This window comes from Meriones unguiculatus, chromosome 14, assembly GCF_030254825.1.
Source record: "Meriones unguiculatus strain TT.TT164.6M chromosome 14, Bangor_MerUng_6.1, whole genome shotgun sequence".
Classification (NCBI taxonomy): domain Eukaryota; kingdom Metazoa; phylum Chordata; class Mammalia; order Rodentia; family Muridae; genus Meriones; species Meriones unguiculatus.
The window spans coordinates 53,755,786-53,767,015 of record NC_083361.1 but is presented as its reverse complement, the minus strand read 5'-3'; the positions used below and the strand labels follow the sequence as shown (position 1 = coordinate 53,767,015).

At 40.2% G+C, this 11,230-nt stretch overlaps 1 pseudogene; it reads right to left on the bottom strand.

Annotated features, from left to right (window-relative positions):
- Window positions 1-5,301: 5,301 nt before the first annotated feature.
- LOC110546434 (sorting nexin-4-like) lies at window positions 5,302-10,786 on the bottom strand (annotated as a pseudogene).
- Window positions 10,787-11,230: the final 444 nt, after the last annotated feature.

Genomic DNA, 11,230 nt, shown 5'->3' with positions numbered 1-11,230 from the left:
GGATGTCCTCCTGTGATGGCACAGTATTTATGGTAGCAGGCAGGGTGTCTCTGGGTGTCCTCTGCCTGCCTGTGCCATGTGGTGTGGCTGCTGGCAGGCCTCTGTGTGTCTACAGCTCACCTGGACTGGCCTCTGAATGTCCTTTGCTCACTCCTACCACCCTAGGAAGCAGGTGGACCTCTGATGTTTTTCTTTGCATGCATCATGTGGCATGGTGGCAGGCAGGTCTCTGTATGTTGTTCTCCCAAACGTATAATCCTTAGTGTTTGGGTGGGATGTTCTAGGGATGTCTGTTAGGTCTATTTTATTTATGATGTTATTCAACTCAGCATTTCTCTCTTAGATTTTGTCTGGATGTCTTAGTCATTGTTCTGTTGCTATGAAGGGACGCCATGAGTAAGACAACTATTATAAGAGAAAGGATTTAATTTGGAACTTGATACAATTTCAGAAGTTGAGTCTTTTATTATCATGGTGGGGAGCAATAATTGAGGGCTACATCCTTAACTGTAAGCAGAGAGAGTGACTCTGAGTTTGGTATGAGATTTTGAAACCTCAAAGCACACTCACAGCGACACACCTCCTCCAACGAGGCCACACCTCCTAAACCTTCTAATCATTTCAAGTGAGGCTATTCTCTGGTAGCTTTCAAATCTATGAGCCTATGGGGGGACATTCTTATTGAAACCAATGCACTGGAGGATAACATGTCTATTGGCTAGAATGGGGTACTGAAGTCGCCCATTATCAGTGTGTGAAGGCCAGTATGTGATTTTAGCTGTAGTAGTGGTTTTTGTTTGTTTGTTTGTTTTCATGGACTTGGGTACTCTTATGATTAATGAATAAACATCTAGGGTTTGAACTATCCTCTTGTATTTTTCCTTTAATAAATATATAGTGTTCTTCCCATCTCTTTTGATTAGTTTTGGTTTTAAATTTGTTTTTCAGATATGAAAATAGCACCATATGCTCACTTCCTGGTTCTCTTCACTTGGAATATCCTTTTTCCATCTTTCTATAATACGGTGATAAGTACCATTCTTGGAGATAGGAGAAAGATTAATCCTGTTTTCTAACATAATCTGTTAATCTATGTCTTTTCATTGGTGAACTGAGATCATTAATATTGAGAGTTATGAATGAGAAGAAGTGTTTATTAATTCCCATTATTTTGTTGTGGTTTACCTCCCTTCCTTTTGACTAACTGTTCCAGAATTGCTTGTTACTTTTGTCATCTTTGATATAGTAAACTTCCTTTCACAGTGAAGTTTTCTTTCTAGTGCCTTTTTAAGGCCACCTGAATTGGTGGTCATAAATTGCTTAAGTTTATTTTTATCCTGAAATGTTTTTCTTTCTCCCTTGATTGTGATTGATAGTTTTGCTGGGTATATAGTCTTACTGGCACCTGTTGTCTCTCAGAGCATGAGAAATATCAACCCAGGCCCTCTGACTTTAAGAGCTTTCATTGAAAACTCAAGTGTTATTCTAATGGTCCACCCTTATATGTGACTTGGTATTTTTCTCTTGCAGATTTTAATATCGTATCTTTGTTTGGAACATTTTATGGCTTGATCACTATGTGTTGTGGGAAATTTCCTTTATGGTCCTGTCATATTCCATGTGCCTCTTACGCCTTGACAGGCGCCTCTTTCTTTAGACTGAGAAAATTTATTTATTTGATTTTGTAAAAGATAAAAAGATTACTTTTTATGCCTGTGACTTGTGTTTCTTCTTCCCCTTCTACACATATTATTCATAGGTTTGATGTTTTCATAATGTCCCATATTTCTTGGGTGTTTTGTGCCTGGATGTTTTTAGACTTAAAATTTTCTTTGACTAAACCATCTATTTATTCTAACATGTCTTCAATACCCCAAAGTCTCTGTTTCATATCTTTTAATCTGATGATAAGGTTTATTTCTGAGGTTTTAGTTTAACATCCTAAGTTTTTTATTTTAGTTTGGGTTTTCTTTAGTGATTTTATTTCTTTGTTAAATTATACCTCTACATCTTGAATTTTTTACATTATTTTATTCAACCTTTGTGCATGTTTTCATTAAGGCATTTCTTCATATCTCTTTAAGGTCTTTGAATATATTTTTAATTGCTGTTTTTTTTGTTATTAGTTTTTAATATATTTTTTAATTTGTTTTTAATGTATATATTTACTTTACATCACAATCATAGCCCTCTCCCTCCTCTCTTCCTGGTTCTTCCCTCCTATCCTCTTGATCCTATCCCTTCTCCAATTGTCTTCAGAGAACAGGACTCTCCCTTGGCTGAGCCCCTTCCCCCCAGCACATCAAGTCACATTAGGGCTGAGCTCTTCGTCATCCACTAAGGCTAGACAAGGCAACCCAGCTAGGGCAAAGTGATCAAAAGTAGGCAACAGTGTCCATGTCATAGACAGCACCTTATTAGGGAACCCACATGAAGATCAAAATGTCCATTGGTTACATATGGGTTGGAGGCCTAGGTCAAGTCCATGCAAGCTCTCTGATCGGTGCTTCTGTCTGTGTAAGCTGCCATGGGTCTAGTTTAGTTGACTCTGTTGGTCTTCTTGCAGTGTTCTTGTCCCCTCCAGGTCCTTCTAACCTTTCCTCCCAGTCTTCCACAGGACTCCCTGAGCTCTACTTGATACATGGCTATGAGTCAGCATCTCATTTGTTCAGCTGCTGGGGGCAAAGGGGACAAGGGGGGTGAGGAGGGGCGAGGGGGGTGAGGGGAGTGAGGGAGTGAGGGGGGAGAGGTTCCTGTCTGTAAACATAGCAGAGTATCTTTAATGGTGTCAGTGGTTGGCCCTCTCCCATAAGATGTGTATCAGGTTGGGCCAGGCATTGGTTGGTCACTCTCTCAATCATCTTGTAGACATCCCCACCCCCTCCCTGTAGCCTACCCTGTCATAGATCTCCAGCTTATCTCAGTGATGTCCCCACCTTCAATTTTCCTTTCCTTTCCAGGCTTTCAAACCTCTCCTCCCCACTTTCCTCAGACCTGATCCCCCATCTTGTTTCCTTCTCCACACCTCTCTACTTCCTTTTCTACTGTCTATTCTATTTTCCCATCTGAGTGAGATTCAAGGGGGGCTTCCCTTGGGCCATCCTTATATAACTGCTATTTTCAAATCCTTGTCTTGTGCTTTGTTCTCTGGGCCTAATACATTAGGTTTTCTGGCTTCTGCCTTGGTTGTTCATGTTTGTGGTTTTTGTCCCGGGATCAAGGTACCTGGAGTGATGATGTTTGAGTTGTTTCTTGATATAGCTATCTGATTGTATCTTAGTGTGTGAGTTTTTGTTGTTGTTGTTTTTGTTCTTTGGTTTCTATTGATCAATTTGAGTCTAGCCACACAGAGTGGCTATGGTATTCCAGAGTCCCAGTGTAATGTGGTGGTCTTTGGTAGGGTGTGTTCTGAGGGTAGGTGGAGAGTGAAAATGAGATGGAGATGGGGCAAAGGGAAAGGGTGAAAGGGGCAGTGAGGAGGAACTTCTTTGTTTGCACAAAGAGGCTGAGCTCCCAAGGGGATGGAGGTGGGTTGGTAGGAGGGGCTTAATCAAGCAGGCTGCATCAGGACCAAGGGAAAGCCTGAAGACCTAGCTGGCTGGATTATTGCTTTTCTTCTTTCTTTCTCCCTATTAGTATCAGGGTTTTGCTGGTTTTCTGTGTTGTGAAAGATAGATTCCATCCAGTTTCTTATGTGTTCAGCTACTCTTCTCATGAATTTATTCTTTCCTAGTCTGTCTTAAGACTTTTTTATTTGTGTATAGCATTTCTTAAGTATTTTCTGTAATGCTGGTTTTTTTTGGTTATGACCTATCTTAGTTGGTGCCTGTATTGAAAAAATACTTTTTCTATATTACTTTAAAAAGATGGTCTTGTTGGGCCTTTGTGAATAAAGAAATCTTTGTTAGCAGTTGGTTACTTTCAGGATTTGAAAATCTATCAATCTGTTCCTCCTGGCTTTGGGTTCTCTGGTTGCTATTCTGATGTGTTTGTGATATGTTGGCCTCTTCCCCTTATACCTTTTAACACTTTTAAATCTGTATTTTTGACATTGTGACTGTGATATGTCATTTGGAGAGTCACCTGTGATTATGTCACTTTGCAATTCTACAAGCCTTTGAAAAAATTTTTTTTTAAAAAATCAACATGACATTTCTTTTATTTATTTTATAAGTTTGGCAAACAGCACAAAATCCAGTAACATTTTGAGCATGCAAAAAAGTCAAATGTTAAACACTCCTGATTATAGTTTTCAAAGAGTAGAAACAGTGAGTGCACAGTTAAGGTTCTGCTAGCTAGCGGAGGGAGAGTGCTTGACTTCTGAACACAAACCATACGACACACATTAACAATAACGTCGACTGGAGAGATGACTCAGAGGTTAAGAGCTTCTCTTCCAGAGGACCCGGGTTCAATTCCTAACACTCACATGGCAGCTCACACCTGTGCAGGCAGAACAACAGCATAATTTATCTTTAAAAAAATCATAGCTTGGCAATAGAAAAAATACAATAAGGATGAGGGTATCAACACTTAGAAATGCTTTATCTCCTACCCTGAGAGGCCATGTGTGCAGAGAGAGAGAGAGAGAGACAAGAAAAAAAAATTGAGCTTTGTTGCTGAGGTAAACAATTGTTTGAGATTAATCCTTGGCTATAGCAATTCCTGGATCACAATAATATATAAATCCCACTCTATATCTGAGAAGCTGAGACTTCATTCTTGGCAGTAGAAAATTTCTGACTCATGTCAAAATTTGGGTGAGACACACACTGAAGGCGTGTTCTAGTGTAGGCAGACCGAGCAGGGATCTATGAACAGGGAAGAAAACCTCAGATTTCACAATAAGTTTCTGCTGAATTTTCTCAAACCAAACGGCTCAGCTTTAAGGCTTAATGAAATAAGCGCCTCAGAGGAAGTGGGCTACCAAGTACAGATAGAAATTTCATCTTGAGAAGAGTCCCTACATGAAAAGGTCTGGGACAGCTGGCATTGAGAGGATCACATGGAAATTAACTAACGCTCCCGATATTCAGTCATTGGTTCAGAAGTGTGACAATCCATTGGTATATCTCATTAACATTCTGGAATTAGCACCTGTCCCCCAAAACTCAATTTGTAATATTTAGTCTTCATTAAAAATATTCTTTTGTGTTATATGAACCATATAACATACTTAGGTTAAAGAAAGCTGATTTGTTCAATTTACTGAATGTTTTATGTATATTAGGTAGCAACTGAATTTCATTTTATTTGTGTTTCTGTTTTGGAGTACTCTGAAGATAAAGTCACTTCACAGGATTACATCTTGCTAGAGTATTCCTTAGCATTGATTCAAACCCGGATTCCCTTTTTGCATGTGCTGATCCACGGGATGGTATGGCTGAGGAAGGCTTCCTCTGAACATCCCAGCTCTTTTGTTCCTTGAAGCATTTGGTACCAACCCTTGCATTTCCCACAATTTCTCTGCTTTCCAGACTTGTAGAATTCAGTTGCTTTTCCCCTTTACTTATCAGTTCCTCTTGCACCTTTATTCTGGCTTCTCTTCTCCCTCTGGAGTTTCTCAACCAAAGAGATTGGTAGTCCTTCCTTTCAAGGAGAATGTTATCACATCCCCAGTGGTTGGAAGCCAAGTCCTGAGTAGCTGTTTCCAAGTCACACTGCATAAGCTCAAGCTTCTTGCAGTCAGCCCGAAGTGCTTCTGCAAAAACAGATACTCCGTTAGCTGATCGGCATAGAGTTCTTCATCTTCCAAAACATCATCAATAGAAGATCCGTACATGTCCATGCCTGGCGCCCTCCAGCTCATAGCTCATTTCTTTTTCTTATGGCGCTCCATGCACTAAAAACTCTCCCATAATTCCCACCCACTTTTATGCACACTATGGAGTGCATCTGCTGCTCTAGCACTTACTCAAAAGAGATGTGAGATGATAGATTGTAACTGCAGTGGCATAAGTGCTTTTTCTTTTCATTTTTTTTATCAATTCAACTTACATCTCAGTCACAGGCCCTTCCTCTTCTCCTCCCAGTTCCACCCTCATCTCCCACATCTCCTCTCCCCTAATAGCGAAGCCCCCGTAGCCAGACACCCCAGCTCATCTATTCACATGAGGACTGAGTTCATCCTCCTCGCTTATGGTCTGGTAGGAAAATCCAGTCAGGGGGAAGTGATCGAAAAACTCAGACAACATAGTCCATGCCAGAGGTAACCCCCACTCCCCCAACTAGTGGGCCCACATGAAGCCTAAGATGCCCATTGGGCTTATCTTCTTGGGGTCTGTGTATCATAGTATGCCTATCCTGTACTCTATGACTAAAATCTGTTTATACGTGAGTACATACCATGTGTGTCTTTCTGGGTCTGTGTTATTCACTCAGGATGATCTTTTCTTGTTCCATCCATTTGCCTCCGAAGTTCATGATTTCCTTGCTTTTAATGGCTGAGTAGTATTCCATTGTGTAAATGTACCACACTTTCTGTATCCATTCCTCCATTGAGGGACATCTAGGTTGTTTCCAGTTTCTGGCTATTACACACAGAACTGCTATTAACAAGGTTGATAAATGGGACCTCTTGAAACTGAAACACTTCTGTAAAGCAAAGGACAGTATCAATAGAAGGAAATGGCAGTCTACAGACTAGGAAAAGATCTTCACCTACCCTACATCTGACAAAGAACTAATATCCAGAATATATATGAAGAACTCAAATTAAGCACCAGTAAACCAAATAATCCAATTAAAAATGGGGTAGAGAGCTTAACAGAACTCTCAACAGAGGAATCTTGAATGGCTGAGAAGCACTTAAAAAAATGCTCAACATCCTTAGTTATCAGGGAAGCACAGATCAAAACGACTCTGAGATTCTGTCTTACACCGGTCAGAATGGCTAAGAGCAAAAACTTAAGTGACAACACGTGCTGGTCAGGATGTGGAGAAAAGAGAACCCTCTTCCATTGCCAGTGGGAGTGCAAACTTGTACAACCACTTTGGAAATCAATCTGGCACTTTCTCAGAAAACTGGAAATAGCCATACCTCAGGACCCAGCTATACCACTCCTGGGCATACACCCAAAAGATGCTCTGCCATACAACAAGGACATTTGCTCAGCCATGTACACTAAACACTTTTAACCTGGAGTCAGCCTTCCGCTGAAATGCAGTCTCATTCAGTCTCCCTACAGTTACTGTCCTGCATTAAAAAAAAAAAAAAAAAAACAAAAAAAAAAAAAACAGAAGATTTTGTAGAGACAAAGGACAAGATGTGAAAAGGCCCCCAAGAGAAAGTTTTCTAATCTTATCCATCCTCATCTCTCAACAAGTCTGTATCCATGTCAGCAGAGATTCTACCATGCCACACAGACTACCCACTTTTCTGGAGGTGGCGGCACAATGCTTTGTGGGCCTCATACTACAAGGTTGATTCTCAACAGCTGGGACTCACTGTACCACTACCACAGTGACTCTGTGAGAACCTACTGACTGTCAGCCTGGTCAACAGACCGTGTCTTGATGAGGTAAGCACTGTATGTTACTTCCTTGTCCACGGCGTTTCTTCCAGTTCCCTCTTTCTGCTTTTGCGATGCTGATTTATATTTAACCAAAAATTATTTCTTGTCATCCTGCTGACCCCTGCGCGTCTTCCTTGGTTCCCTCAGTCTTCTCATCTACTGAGGATTCCAGCACATCTCCTGGCACCCAGCTGTTCCAGCAGTGCAGGCTGCAGCTTGGCAAGGTCCACGGCTACAGTTCAGGGCTGCCTTCCATGCGTCTTCTTAAATGTTTATTTCTTTTCTTAGATTGGGGGAATTTTCTGCTACAGTTTAACTGAATACGTATTCTATGCCTTTAGATTTTATTTAAGCTTTGGATTCTTCTATTTGGCCTCCTGATATTCCAGAGTTCTTGGACATTGTGGTTATGCTTGTCCAATTTTTTTTCTTTTTTCTTTTCTTTTGAAATGTAAATTTTCATCAGTATTGTCTTCCACCCCTGATATTTTTTCTTCTGCTTGTTCAATTCCATTACTGATATTTTTTTGGTTTTCTTTTTGATTCATTGAGTTCTCTTCCCAAAATTTCTATTTTTTTCCCAAAATATTGGTTTCCTTTCTGATCTCTTTCTTCATGTTGTTGCCCTTTTCATCTGTGCTGTTGATTATTTTATCCATGAGGCTGACCTTTTTTTCTATGTTGCTTTCTTCTCCAGTTTCTGCATTTAATTGATTTGTTAGTTTGTATCCTACTTGAGATCAATTGATAATTTTTAATAATAACTTTTGAAATATTCATGCAACATTTTACTTACTTCAGTATCTTTGAGTTCAGTAGTTGAATACTGATACTTTTGAGGGATTGTGTTACTTTTCCATGTTTATTGTGTTTTTGTGTTGTAGTTTGTGCATGTGTTGGTTTGGCTATTTCTTCTAATTTTGTCTGAGAAACTCCTGAGTGAGCAGTATTTTTTTTTTGAAAATAGATTTTTTTAATACAGTATATTCTGGTTACAATTCCCCTCTCCCTACTCCCCCCAGTTCTGTCCCATCTCCCCTCTAATCCAGATCCACACCCTTTCTGTCTTTCCTTAGAAAGCAAGCAGAAATCTAAGGAGTAAAAATAAAATAAAACATTATAAATAAAAAACAAACAAATTAGAATATAACAAAACAATCAAACAAGAAAAGGGGCCAAAGAAAAAGCACAAAATCCACCTATAGATGCACATAGTTAACACATACATACATACATACATACATACATACATACATACATAGGTACGTATATACATACACACATACACACCTTTGCACACTCAGGGATCCCATAAAACAACACAAAACCAAACCAGAAGTCATAGTATATATGCAAAGAACCTGTAATGTAGAAAACAAATAAACAAACAAACCAAAAGCATCCTGACATCATTATGATGCCATGGAGTTCATTTTGTGCTGGGCATGGGGTCTGCCCTAAAGAGTTGTTCCTTTCCCCGGTGAGACTCCCTTGGAGAAAAGTAATTTTTGATTTGCAAGTGGCTATCAGTCAGAGATGGCTTCTGGGTTAGGGGTAGGGTCCTATGCTCACTTCTCCTTTCAGCGCTAGGACCCCATCTTCTGTAGAGCTATGCAGGCCCTGTGCATGCTGCCCACTCTCTGTGAGTTCATGCTTATTCCAACCCTGTTGTATCTTGATGACCTTGGAGTTTTGGTGTCCTCCATACCCTTTGGCTCTTCCTTCTCTCTTCTTCCATAGAGTTCCCTGAGCCCTGAGTGTAAGAAAATATAACTGTATCGGTGGGGATCCCCAAGACAAAGTTCTCAGCACAAAGGAGATTTTATTTGCCCCAGACAGAGAGAGGACAGGGAATAAGAGACAAAGATAGTAGATATAGAATGAGGGAAAAGGGGAAGGGAACAAAGGAAATAGAGAAGGGGTTCTTGTCCTGGAGGGGAATGAGACAAAGGACTGAGTCTGGATAGAGGAGACAGTCGCGGCGCATAGGAAAATGGCGGTTTGTAACGGTAAAATGGGAAACCCCATGTTAGGATGAGGTGTTTGATTTTAATTCGGCATGTTAGTTAGGTGAGTCAAATGGGCTTTTAATTGTCTGACTTCAATATTTTGATAGCTGGACCTTAGCAGTCAGCTTCAGGAGGAGGAATTAGTCAAATGAGGGAATGGACCTTGGTGGCTAGCTTTAGGAATAGAATCTAATGTTTTTTAGCAGAGCAAATGGGGGCGAAGGGCAAGGCCTGCCAGAACTATGTTTGCCAGAGTCCATTCACAGAGGGGAGGGATTTGATGGAGGCATCCCTTTTAGGACTGAGTGTTCTAGATCTTTCATGTGTGCTGTTAAATTACAAGCATGATTTCTCTCCAATTTCTTTGTGTAAGCACTTAGTGCTATGACTTGATCTTAGAACCTCCTTCATTATGTATAATAAGTTTTGGGTGTGTCGTATCTTCATTTTCATTCAATTCTAAAAGGCTTAAATTTTTTCCCCTAATTTCTCTCTTGACCCATTTTTCAGTGAGTAGAGAGTTGTTCAGTTTTCATGAGTGTGTAAACTTTCTGTTGTTTCTGTTGTTGTTTATATCTGGCTTTCGTCTGTGGTGGTCTGACAGGATGCATGGAGCTATTTCAATCTTCTCGTATCTGCTGAGACTAGTTTTGTGTCTGAGTGTGTAGTCAATTCTGGAGAAACTTCCACAGGCTTCGGAAAAGACGGTGTATTCTTTTTTGTGTTTGGGTAAAATATTCTGTAAATACCTGTTAGGTCTGTTTGATTTAGGGTAACATTTAGCTCCTGCATTTCTCTGTTTAGTTTTTGTCTGGATGGCCTGTCTACTGGTGAGAGTGGTGTCATAGTTACCCCGCTGTCAGTGTGTGAGGGGGGCTACATGACTTAAGCTGCTGAAGCATTTCTTTCTGCTACTTCTTGTAGCAGATTCAGTTTCCCTTTGGTCTCTTCCCACTTAATATTTTCTAGGCAAGAAGTGGGACCTTAGAGATGTAAATTTAGGGATGAGTACCGATAGAAACATAATAGAAAGATGATTGGCTCTTAGAGTGTGCCATAAGCCAGGTGCTATTTTAAGGACTCTACATCATCACACCATTTAATTCTCACAGGGACTCAAGAGGTGGGTACTAGCAATGCTTTCAACAGGATGTGGGATCATGTCACGGCAATGAAACAGGGCGGCCCCAGCTTCTGCCTGGCCCATTTTGCCATCCTACCTTTCACAAACAAGAAAGGCCCCAGTGCTTGGATGAAGGTCATCTAGGGGTCAAAGAAAGGCATTCTCAGCAAGAATGATCCATTGATTTCTAGAAACATGAAAAGGCAAAGGCCAGGATGTTTTGGAGCAGAAGACTATTTTGTGGAAACTTCCCATTTAGCCGCAAGCTAAGTGTTTCCCTTCGGTTCCTTATTTTAAAACTTGTTAGTGAAAGAGTTCTGGTTGAAGGTGACTCTCATGCTTCAAATCCAAATGATAAATTTCACTTCATTATTTTCTGTTCAGTTGATGGATGAGAATCACCAAGTCTCATGTGGCTTGGTTCATAATTTTGATAGTTTTCCTAAAGGCAAAACATTTCCTTCATGTATAATTTTGTCAGTCAGCGTGTATGAATATGAATAGCTCCTTATTCTAATGAAATCATTAGAATACATAGATTTCTAATAACCTGATTTAATAATGCGAGTTGAATTAACTTAACT